This window comes from Babylonia areolata, chromosome 16, assembly GCF_041734735.1.
Source record: "Babylonia areolata isolate BAREFJ2019XMU chromosome 16, ASM4173473v1, whole genome shotgun sequence".
Lineage (NCBI taxonomy): Eukaryota > Metazoa > Mollusca > Gastropoda > Neogastropoda > Buccinidae > Babylonia > Babylonia areolata.
The window spans coordinates 21,343,206-21,356,527 of record NC_134891.1 but is presented as its reverse complement, the minus strand read 5'-3'; the positions used below and the strand labels follow the sequence as shown (position 1 = coordinate 21,356,527).

Genomic DNA, 13,322 nt, shown 5'->3' with positions numbered 1-13,322 from the left:
AAGATGATCAGAGGTCTGAAGAACAACCTCTTTCCTCCATGGAAGCTCTGGGGTAATCCATTCAAACCATCGGAAATAAAACTTTGATAATATTGCTTACCTCATTACACTGTTGAAATGAATTTCCACGTAGATAAGTGGCATTGATGAAGTCGAAAAACGCCCAACATATAAGTTTCCTTCGCTCAAGTTTTGGATTTGCTTACTACTACTACTACTACTACTACTGCCACTAAGAAGAAGAAGAAGAAGAAGAAGAAGAAGAATGATACGAATGATGGTAGTAATAATAATTACGATGATGATGTTGATTATGATTGTTATTATTATTGTTATTGTTATTATTATTACCTCCTCCAAAGAATAGACCAACGCACGTGGCCTCGACAGCGGAAACGGTTCCTTTATCTGCCTGAAAGTAGGTCAGCCAATCAGTGAACAAAGCGTTCATGGCAATCATAAGGGTGACAGATATGCCAACGTTGATACACGCGCAAAGCCCAAACAGGAAGGACTTGAGAACAGATGTCTTGCTCATCTTTACCCTGGTCAATCTGCACACAGAGAGAAAGAGAATGAGAGAGGGAGAGACATGGACCAAAATGAAACTAAATGAATGAAATGTTATTTCACCAGCGTAAAGAGATCAGCAGTGTTATCAAATCTCCTTTTTCCTTGTAGTAATTGGTTGAAAATCTGACCGATAATTATTATCTGCTCATTTTTTTTCCAAATCACAAATGAAAATCAGCATATCAGGTGAAATAGGCACGTTCGCTAAAACACATCTGGTGTATTCTTTATCTAAAAAAATCATAAACATTATTTTTTTAAAAGCAACAGAGGCCCGACTTTCAAACACATCTAACGCGTTGGCTACCCCATGTTCGTGAAAAAAAAATCTTGAAATAAAACATTCAAACAGAATCAACACAAAAGTAAATACACTGAACTGTTTTGGATGGAATTCCACACAAACTTCAGCTTTCCATGGTCAGTAATCATTTATGTTTCTCAGTAAATTCTAGGTTTCTGTTCCGTTTACTATGTAAGAACCTAGCACATGCTTTACTCCGATTTTCGCAACTCCACCCATGACTGAATGGCCTAAAACTGATAATGAAAATGATCCTTGGGGTACTCATTAACTCATAGACAGAAAACAAGATTCGGATACACGGATAACTATGACTTGTCTTCTGCCTGATTAAAAAGAAGACAAATATACAAGGAAACACGCAGACAGACAAAGAGATTGGTAGACAAACCGACATACAGCAACCAACAGACAGAGAGATCACGCGTCCTCACGTAAACCACACCAACCTGTCAGTCTGCCTTCTTAAAATGTGTGAGCTGTGAATAATCACGGTCTGTCTGCCAGTCCTTGCCAGCTTCACAACCGAATGGTTGACCTGCTTACTAAACTGGAATGCGCGAAGCAGACTCGCTTGCTCGGGATATAGGCGCCATGATGAATTGCCCTCTCTCGCGGGAAGTTAGCGTCCCATTTTGCATTGTGCGTGTATTGCACAAGGCATGTTGATACACCAGACCCTTCTCCTGTCCTGTCTGTCTGCACATCTGCTCATTAGTCTGTCTTTGTCGTAAGAGCACAAAAAGCGTTTGGTAGTTTCTGTGCGTCTCTCTTTCTGTGTGTGTGTGTGTGTGTGTGTGTGTGTGTGTGTGTGTGTGTGTGTGTGGGAGGAAGAGAGTGGGTGAGAGAGCGAGCGAGCGAGAGTGAGAGAGAGAGAGAGAGAGAGTGTGTGTGTGTGTACATGTGTGCGTGTGCGTGTGAAAGGGAAGACGATAAATTTTTAAAATATTTAAGAAAAGAAGAAAAAAAAATGAAGAAAAGGCCACAACCCTATTTGAAGAGGGTAATTTACGAAACACATTGTGCATTAAACACATGCCAGCTACATACACACACATGTAGAATTTCAACTCGATGTCAATTCAAGACAAAGTACACCTTTTGAAGGACGTGTGCAAATATAATGTAAGGTATCAAAGATTCCACTTCCACTAGCCAGTTGAGTGCCAGAGAACTTTGTAAGAAAAAAGCGCTCTCCCTTTCACAGAGAATTTGAGGATTTGGGGGCAAGAAAAAAAATGTTAATAAAATAACTATGGGAGTTACAGAAAGAAAGTAAATATTTTTGTACAGGAAAATAACTGTAGATTCTGCATCTTGGATTTGTTCCCAATTTGTTTGATTGTAGATAGCTGTTCAGCCATTTAAAGTGAAGATGATAATAATTTGATAATTTTTTGTGCAACAAAAATGTCTATTTCCACATCTAAATAATGACATCCATAAGATAACAAGCAAAATACAGCTAGAAATAGCATGGCTATTGTCAGATTCTACCTGTAGAAGAAATCAAAACTGTATATAAGTTTATAAAAGCAAATCACAACTCATGTAGACATGTAAGTGAGTCACTGTCCAAACAATGATAAACGTGGGAAAAGTCAAAATAAAAAGTCGATCACGTTCTCAGAAACTGAGCTGGCAAGCTTTTTGACAACCATGAGTTTTCCTAAGTTTGAGGGTGAAGTTCTTTGATAACCTTTACTACCGTCAAGTTGCGCGTGGGCCGATTAAAGTGTCTGATGTGCATCCTGCCTGCCACTTCTTCAAAGAAGCGAACCACCTTATTCAGTGGCAAAAAGCGTTAAAAACAAAAAGCACGTGTTTGACGTCCCAGTGCACGTGAAAATCATGGAGTATTGGTGCTTGTCTGTTTCTTGTGGTATGCATTGAAATCTGAGTACACTGGCCTCCAACTGCCACGGCCACTTCACAACATGTATGTAGATATTTGTAGCAGTTTGTACCAGAACTTTTAATGTTTCCGTGTTCATGAGCTGCCAGATACTCGCATTTCTAGAAAGTAAAATTATTATTTTGTCTATGTTTACTTCAGTTTTTAATCTTTTAGACGCAGAATACAAACTGTTTAACCAATTCTGTAGTGTGAGATCACAGAACAGTGTGGGATTTGAGAACAAAGCAAAGCAAAAATCTGGAAATGGTTTTGTGAACAACTCTATCAAATCAAATGCAGTACAATTATTCCCACTTACAAATATTCCCCTGCTGTCACCCAAGCAATCAGGTTACTGACCCTAACACAGCACAGAAACTTGCAGTTCTTAATGTCACAAACAATACACATCTGGATTTTGGACCAAAGTAATATTTTTGCTCTTACTCGTTAGTTCTCAGCACAGCATTTCACACTAGACCATACACTATTGCTGCACATTCTTCATCACTACGTTTGGGTTTCTGGATTAGCTATTTCTTGCGTTTGAAGTTATCTTTCATAACACATCCATACAATCATCATGAATAATCACTCAACCTTTATCCCTTCTGTCCAGATATCCACATAGCTCTGCTTTAGGTCACATTCTCTTTATCATGCCCACCAAGCCTCTTTATACAGTCATCCAATGTTACTTTGTTTCCAATCAATTATTCGGCGACACGCAGCGTTATAGAACTGTCACGCTACACAAACAAGGTCAAACAGACTGAGTTTACAACTGATCATGCTTCACATATGTCAAATTACGGATGACACATTACGAATTAAACTAAATGATGATGGTGGTGGTGGTGTGTGTCCATTGAGATCGATGATGACCATCGTTGTCATCCAGCTGGGGGGTGAGGGGAGGGTGGTGGTGGTGGGGGGGGATGGTCATGAATCTATCTGTGAATGCGCAGATGGCTGAATAGTCCAATCTGCGCACGAAATGTTCACTGACAGTTGGGGCAGACAAAGACAGGCATATCATTGTCAGGGAGCTTGTTTGCCCGTGACTTTCTGGCCTGCTTCTTCTGAACAGCTGCAGCAGTCCTGTTGGCCTCGCACAACTTGGCACCTTTGTGCACAGCAGCGCGCCATTTGTCACAATAAATGATAATAACAATATGGAAGCACTTCTCACTCACACAAAGCACTCCTTTCCTACTTGCGTAAGCCTTCATCAATACTGGTAGACATATCTTTCTCAGCATGTGCATGCAGTTTTATGATGCATTCTTTCAGATGACGTGACACTCGACATATGCATAATTATATATATATATATATATATATATATATATATATATATATATATATATATGTGTGTGTGTGTGTGTGTGTGTGTGTGTGTGTGTGTGTGTGTGTGTGTGTGTGTGTGTGTGTGTACACGAACGTCAACCACATTTGTAGGTCAGCATATGCAGCAACCTGACAAATCAGCTCCATTCACCAATACCTAACCACAGAAACTGCAAAGACACATGAACTGTTCTATCTAGATTAGATTGTGGAAATTAAGTTTTTATGCTGCTGGTTGCAGCTGTGGGGTAGTGTATGTGGATTTTGTCTGAACGCAGTGACGCCTCCTTGAGAAATTAAAACTGGAACTTAGATAAAAGAAATGCTCTTCTTGCCGTCTGTCCAAAAACTTAGAAAGTTAAAAACGCTGCAGTATGACTCATGCCGAAGGTTAACAAACACGTCAACACAAACTCGCTTCCCCCATTTCTGTGTCTTCACCATCCAGACAACTCCGTTCTCCAAACGATATGCGCACACTGTGTATTCCAAAGATTCGCTCAAAAACTTTCGATGAACGTTCCTTTTCTTTTGTTGCACCCAAACGGTGGAATTCATTACCCTCACACTTCCGCATTTGTGTGTATAATCTTCGTGATGCCTGGTTTCCCTGGTGTATATTTTGACTATGATGAAAGTGATGCATTTCTTTTGGACCTCGGTAATGTGAAACTGATATCACCCATGTTGATTTTTTTTTTGATTTTTTTTTTTGTACATACGTTTGTGTTACTTCTCTTAACTGTTTTTTTTTTTTTTTTAAGCACTGTGAGCCCCATCTGAGATGGAGGGTACTTGGTAACTAAGCCAGCATTTTATTATCACTATTCTTCTTCTTCTTCTTCTTCTTCTTCTTATTATTATTATTATTATTATTATTATTATTATTATTATCATTACTACTATTATCATAATTACTATCATTATACTTATTACCATTATTGTTGTTGTTATAGCTAATTCTTTTATGAAAAATAAGAATAGAAAAGGTCTTCATGTTTAACGCTTTGTGTACAACTGATGTATCCAGTGAAATTTGCACCACACTGTATCTTTGGTTTTACAGCTTCATACACACTTTTTACGTACTTTTACGTAAAGTAAGCGAGCGAGCGAGAGAGAGAGAGAGAGAGTGTGTGTGTGTGTGTACATGTGTGCGTGTGCGTGTGAAAGGGAAGACGATAAATTTTTAAAATATTTAAGAAAAGAAAAAAAAAATGAAGAAAAGGCCACAACCCTATTTGAAGAGGGTAATTTACGAAACACATTGTGCATTAAACACATGCCAGCTACATACACACACATGTAGAATTTCAACTCGATGTCAATTCAAGACAAAGTACACCTTTTGAAGGACGTGTGTAAATATAATGTAAAGTATCAAAGATTCCACTTCCTCTGGCCAGTTGAGTGCCAGAGAACTTTGTAAGAAAAAAGTGCTCTCCCCTTCTCAGAGAATTTGAGGATTTGGGGGTAAGAAAATAAATGTTAATATAATAACTATGGGAGTTACAGAAAGAAAGTAAACATTTTTGTACAGGAAAATAACTGTAGATTCTGCATCTTGGATTTGTTCCCAATTTGTTTCATTGTAGATAGCTGTTCAGCCATTTAAAGTGAAGATGATAATAATTTGATAATTTTTTGTGCAACAAAAATGTCTATTTCCACATCTAAATAATGACATCCATAAGATAACAAGCAAAATACAGCTAGAAATAGCATGGCTATTGTCAGATTCTACCTGTAGAAGAAATCAAAATTGTATATAAGTTTATAAAAGCAAATCACAACTCATGTAGACATGTAAGTGAGTCACTGTCCAAACAAAAATGTCTTTTTCCACATCTAAATAATGACATCCATAAGATAACAAGCAAAATACAGCTAGAAATAGCATGGCTATTGTCAGATTCTACCTGTAGAAGAAATCAAAACTGTATATAAGTTTATAAAAGCAAATCACAACTCATGTAGACATGTAAGTGAGTCACTGTCCAAACAATGACAAACGTGGGAAAAGTCAAAATAAAAAGTCGATCACGTTCTCAGAAACTGAGCTGGCAAGCTTTTTGACAACCATGAGTTTTCCTAAGTTTGAGGGTGAAGTTCTTTGATAACCTTTACTACCGTCAAGTTGCGCGTGGGCCGATTAAAGTGTCTGATGTGCATCCTGCCTGCCACTTCTTCAAACAGGCGAACCACCTTATTCAGTGACAAAAAGCGTTAAAAACAAAAAGCACGTGTTTGACGTCCCAGTGCACGTGAAAATCATGGAGTATTGGTCCTTGTCTGTTTCCTGTGGTATGCATTGAAATTTGAGTACACTGGCCTCCAGCTGCCACGGCCACTTCACAACATGTATGCAGATGCTTATAGCAGTTTGTTCCAGAACTTTCAATGTTTCCGTGTTCACGAGCTGCCAGATACTCGCATTTCTAGAAAGTAAAATTATTATTTTGTCTATGTTTACTTCAGTTTTTAATCTTTTAGACGCAGAATACAAACTGTTTAACCAATTCTGTAGTGTGAGATCACAGAACAGTGTGGGATTTGAGAACAAAGCAAAGCAAAAATCTGGAAATGGTTTTGTGAACAACTCTATCAAATCAAATGCAGTACAATTATTCCCACTTACAAATATTCCCCTGCTGTCACCCAAGCAATCAGGGTACTGACCCTAACACAGCACAGAAACTGCAGTTCTTAATGTCACAAACAATACACTTCTGGATTTTGAACCAAAGTAATATTTTTTGCTCTTACTCGTTAGTTCTCAGCACAGCATTTCACACTAGACCATACGCTATTGCTGCACATTCTTCATCACAACTTTTGGGTTTCTGGATTAGCTATTTCTTGCGTTTGAAGTTATCTTTCATAACACATCCATACAATCATCATGAATAATCACTCATCACAACCTTTATCCCTTCTGTCCTGATATCCACATAGCTCTGCCTTAGGTCACGTTCTCTTTATCATGCCCACCAAGCCTCTTTATACAGTCATCCAATGTTACTTTGTTTCCAATCAATTATTCGGCGACACGCAGCGTTATAGAACTGTCACGCTACACAAACAAGGTCAAACAGACTGACTTTACAACTGATCATGCTTCACATATGTCAAATTATGGATGACACATTACGAATTAAACTAAATGATGGTGGTGGTGGTGGTGTGTGTCCATCGAGATCGATGATGACCATCGTTGTCATCCAGCTGGGGGATGGGGGGAGGGTGGTGGTGGGGGGGGGGATGCTCATGAATCTATCTGTGAGTGCGCAGATGGCTGAATAGTCCAATCTGCGCACGAAATGTTCGCTGACAGTTGGGGCAGACAAAGACAGGCATATCATTGTCAGGGAGCTTGTTTGCCCGTGACTTTCTGGCCTGCTTCTTCTGAACAGCTGCAGCAGTCCTGTTGGCCTCGCACAACTTGGCACCTTTGTGCACAGCAGCGCGCCATTTGTCACAATAAATGATAATAACAATATGGAAGCACTTCTCACTCACACAAAGCACTCCTTTCCTACTTGCGTGAGCCTTCATCAATACTGGTAGACATATCTTTCTCAGCATGTGCATGCAGTTTTATGATGCATTCTTTCAGATGACGTGACACTCGACATATGCATAATTATAATATATATATATATATATATATATATATATATATGTGTGTGTATGTGTGTGTGTGTGTGTGTGTGTGTGCGTGTGTGTGTGTGTGCGTGTGTGTGTGTACACGAACGTCAACCACATTTGTAGGTCAGCATATGCAGCAACCTGACAAATCAGCTCCATTCACCAATACCTAACCACAGAAACTGCAAAGACACATGAACTGTTCTATCTAGATTAGATTGTGGAAATTAAGTTTTTATGCTGCTGGTTGCAGCTGTGGGGTAGTGTATGTGGATTTTGTCTGAACGCAGTGACGCCTCCTTGAGAAATTAAAACTGGAACTTAGATAAAAGAAATGCTCTTCTTGCCGTCTGTCCAAAAACTTAGAAAGTTAAAAACGCTGCAGTATGACTCATGCCGAAGGTTAACAAACACGTCAACACAAACTCGCTTCCCCCATTTCTGTGTCTTCACCATCCAGACAACTCCGTTCTCCAAACGATATGCGCACACTGTGTATTCCAAAGATTCGCTCAAAAACTTTCGATGAACGTTCCTTTTCTTTTGTTGGACCCAAACGGTGGAATTCATTACCCTCACACTTCCGCATTTTTTTTTTTTTTTGTGTGTATAATCTTCGTGATGCCTGGTTTTCCTGGTGTATATTTTGACTATGATGAAAGTGATGCATTTCTTTTGGACCTCGGTAATGTGAAACTGATATCACCCATGTTGATTTTTTTTTAATTTATTTATTTATTTATTTATTTTTTTTGTACATACGTTTGTGTTACTTCTCTTAACTGTTTTTTTTAAAGCACTGTGAGCCCCATCTGAGATGGAGGGTACTTGGTAACTAAGCCAGCATTTTATTATCACTATTCTTCTTCTTCTTCTTCTTCTTCTTATTATTATTATCATTACTACTATTATTATAATTACTATCATTATAATTATTACCATTATTGTTGTTGTTATAGCTAATTCTTTTATGAAAAATAAGAATAGAAAAGGTCTTCATGTTTAACGCTTTGTGTACAACTGATGTATCCACTGAAATTTGCACCACACTGTATCTTTGCTTTTACATCTTCATACACACTTTTTACGTACTGGTAAAGTATACCTTTTACCCAGTTTTTACAAGTACTGGCCATAGATTTTTTGAAAATCGAATCAGATGATTTATCGAAATCTAAAAAAGAAACATACAACTTACGATAATTTGGAATTTGTTTCTGAACAGCTGCCAATAAAGTATACAAGTGTAAAACTGGCTTGCTGTTCATATGCTATACTATTCAACTCAGTCCATTCTACCAGTCTCTTGTTCATTCTGGAGCAATAAAATTTACCTCATACGTTGGAAATTCCTTTATAATTGCTTGGATCATTTGTATCACTTTTATAAAAAATAAAAATAAAAATATATATATATAAAGAGGAAGGATAAATGGCAGTCCAATTAGTGGGATAAATTCCCTTTTCAAATCAAAACATTGAAGAATTATACAAGAAAACCAACTGCTGCTTACCATTAAAAACATAATTGCAATCAATACTTCTTGGTTAGTTGTCAGGTGGTCTACATATTCTGAATCATCGTTTTCTATCAATATTTCATTCTCATTAGCATCGACTTCAGTGTAAAATGACACATTCCTGACATTACCAAATAACAGACACATCACAAATTAAGATGAAAAATATACACATTGTGTGAAAAATCAGTCCATCCGTCGTTCTTGCAACATGTGCATGTATACAAAATACGTGCCGCTTCTGTGTCAGAAATACAATCCATTCGGACGGAATACCACCTTACCTTTCCGACATCGACAACAGCTTCCTATCGTCAGTGTTTAGACTTCATCCAGTTGTTCTTATCTCAGTGTCAACACGTTCTTGGCAAAGAGCTACAAACGCACGTACTTGAGAATAGCGTACCGACATAAGTTTGTTTTCTTGTGCGTGTGTCTAGGAATGCATTATCGTGTCTGTTCGTCATACTAAAAAATCGGGTCATCTTATGCACTGGCATAAAATAAAGCCATCGGGATTTTTCTTGACAAGCACTGTGGTTTTTGTGGGTATAAACGGAGAAAATATTACAATGCAAGCAACATGAATTCGAAGGGACAAGAAGGGTGTATCAGTACTGTAAAGATAACATATCGCACGACAATTAAACGTAGTTCCTTTGTTTTTGAAGGCTTTCTTCGATTGGTTGCACCAGAAAAAGTTCGTCTGCTCATTCTTTTTAACGTATTATCGACGTTTGAAATAGTAAGGGTGCCTGAGGGTAAATGCAAACGGACAAGTCTAATTGCGAACGATGACTTTGGGTACATGTAGACAATTAAAACCGAAGCAGGTTTTTAACTCATTAGACATAACTTATTATTGGAACATCGCACAAGACTGATGTATTGTTGGTTTTGATCTCACATGCATACAAACACACAAACAGACATTTAAACACATACACCCCACACCGCACACAAACACACCCTTTTGAGAGAGGTCAGTAACTGTGCAGCATCGTTTGCAAATAGACTCACGTCAAAATATCCTATGGTCTAATTGCAAACGATACTATTTTGCAGATTCCTGTCAAAACTGACGTTCTGGTCTGTCATCAATATCCTTTCTTGAATTCTCCCAGCTCTGCTTTCCTCGATGGACCCGTCACTGGTGTACCAAGAGACGGGTGGTCTAGAGAGACACACGGTCGGAGCCTGACCAGCAGCAGTCCCCAGCACCTTACAGCTGAACACAGGATAGAGACCTGTGGCCTGGTGTTGTTGAACGTGAAGGCACAGGTATGAAGTTTGTCAGAATACAGACGAAACGTAGCCCCAGTCCTGCTCACATGGTGTTCTTTTTACGAACTGGGGGTGCTTATCAGAGATGTCGAAATGTAGAGAGAATACTAACATATGTCGTTCACAGAGTCTCGAAGATAAATAGCCTGCAGCCGCAACAAACGCTGTTTTCAACCCCGCCCTTCTCCAGTAACTCACTCCCCTCGAGCGAAAGGGAAACAGAGCGAAAATGATACGAATGAAGTACTAGAACTCCGCTCTCTGAATGATTTTATTCAGGTGCATCAGACGGCTAAGAAAAAGACGATAGACGTTACAAGAGCAAGATCTCTCTTCACGGCTCACACGAGGAACATAATGAAAAGAAAACAGCTTTTCAGAGCGGCGATGGAAGTCAACGTGAAAATGTACAGAAGAAACTGACAAAAGAAATAAACAAATCAAAGAAACTACATAAAGAAAAAAGTTGAACGTCGTTTCCAAAACGGTAATATGGCAGATGCATGGAAAGGGTTGAAACTGCTTTCTGGACAACACACAATACCAGTCTCTACAACATGTATGTCAGTATAGCAACAGGAAGATTTTTTTCAAAACCTGAATGACCCACCGTCGCTTTGAAAGAAGCGATATTAACAATGAACTTGAAAAAAAACTGCCCCTCTTAAAGAAAATGTTTTAAATGATGGAAGTGTTTTATCCATTGATCCTTGTATTGTTAAATCTGCTTTTCGCAAGGTGCCTGTCAAAAAAAAGCAGTAGGCCCTGATGGGATCAGTGGACGGTTCCTGAAGACATGTTCCTCACAGTTGTGTGGTGTGTTCAGTAGCCTGTTCACGTGATCTCTGAAGGATTGTCGTGTACCTGCTGTGTGGAAGCATTCAGTGATCAGTCCAGTGCCAAAGAACGAAACCCCTGTTTCTTTCTTTAAATGACTACCTCCCCATAGCCCTGACCCCAGTTGTCATGAAATGTTTAGAACGAATCATCCCGAAACGCATTCTAGCACACACAACACCCTACCATGATCAGTACGAGTTTGCATACAGATCCAACTGGAGTACAGCTGATGCCACACTTACACTCTTACATCATGCATACACTCACCTGGAAAAAACAAATTTATTTGTTCGTATTTTATTTATTGACTTTTCATCGGCATTTAACACCATTCAGCCACATCTCATGGTAGGTAAGTTTCTCTCATTTAACATCAGTGCAAACCTCATCTTATGGATAGTTTTCTTGTTCAGAGAACTCAGTCGGTCCGTTTTGGACAAGCTGTCTGCTGTGAAAACTGGTGTCCCTCGAGGTACAGTCTTGTCACCTGTTCTTTTCACACTCTATACAGATGACTGCATTGGCTCAGACATAACTCCTATAATTAAGTATTTTGATGACTCAGCCGTAGAAGATCTGTCAAATTCTGATGCTGTTTATTCTGAGCAAGTTAAAAAAAACTTTCCTCCTGGTGCAAAGAAAACTTCGTAGATCCAGAAAACAAAAGAAGTGATAATTGATTTCAGAAAAAAGGCCTCCCAAATCCCTGATCTGTTTATCAATGATATAAAGGTTGAAAGGGTGCATGAATACAAATACCTAGAAACTGTTCTTGGTCATAAGCTGAAATTTACTTCTAATACAAATTTTATTAACAAAAAGTGCCAGTCTCGCATTCATTGTTTACATAAACTCAGAAACATCAGAGTTAATTCAAAAGTACTTGAAGTATTTTATAGATGCTTTATCGAATCTGTTTTAACATTTTCCCTTATATGTTTGTATGGAGGTCTCGTTGTGAAGAATAAGAATATGCTAAACAAGATTGTGAATGTGTGCAGTAAGGTTGTGGGTGTGAGACAGGACAGTTTGTGTGATTTGTACAATGTCAGAGTTCGACAGAAAGCTACAAGCATTTTAAGTGACAACGGCCATATGCAGGCAAATAATTATCAACCCCTACCTTCATGTCAGAAAACTCCAAACTCATGTATAATGTTAAAATGTTGACTGAAGTTGTCAATGAAAACCGATTATTCAGACAAAGAACTTAATATATTTGGAAGAATACTACTTTGAATACATTTAGAGACAACGTGTTAATCGAAAACTGACATGTTATATTAAAAAAAATAATAAAATAAAACAGACGGAAAAAAAAGTTTTTGTTAATAAAGTAAAATAAAATAAAAAGGAAAAAAAGACCAACACATTCTGGTGCTCCATGACCTGCATGCAACTGAGGCCACAAAAAAAGAAGAAAAAAACCCCAAAAAAACTCCTACCTTCAGGCAAACGTTTCTGTGTTCCAAAATTTAAAACAAACAGAACCAAATGCAGCTTTATTCCAATGTCAATCCAGCTATTAAATAACAGTAATTGATAATCAGATGTATGACTGAAAATGAATGCCAGAGTGTATGTGCGTGGGATATGACATCTTAACTCAAAGTACTATGAATTGCACACTGCTATTATATGTCTGCGTCGACTTTTAGTATTCTATTATGTCTATCCTTTAACTGTGACTTTTCTGCATGTGTGTATGGCTGTGATAGTGTATGTATTATTTACTCTAAATTACTTTTTAGGAGTTTCTGTTGTTGTTGTCTTCTGTGATTATTGATTGTAATGATGGTTTGCTTAGGCTGACATCTTAATATGGATTATCTATATCCATGTTGCATGACTGTGATTTTCTTGTGTTGTTTTTCTGCTTTACACCACATATGAATGTCTCTTGTTG

The 13,322-nt window shown here is 38.2% G+C and overlaps 1 long non-coding RNA gene across 1 annotated transcript; it reads right to left on the bottom strand.

Annotated features, from left to right (window-relative positions):
* Window positions 1-356: 356 nt before the first annotated feature.
* LOC143290918 (uncharacterized) lies at window positions 357-9,665 on the bottom strand. Its single transcript, XR_013056453.1, has 3 exons — window positions 9,577-9,665; window positions 1,327-1,572; window positions 357-554 (listed from the first exon to the last, which is right to left on the bottom strand). It is a non-coding gene; the product is annotated as an uncharacterized LOC143290918 (long non-coding RNA).
* Window positions 9,666-13,322: the final 3,657 nt, after the last annotated feature.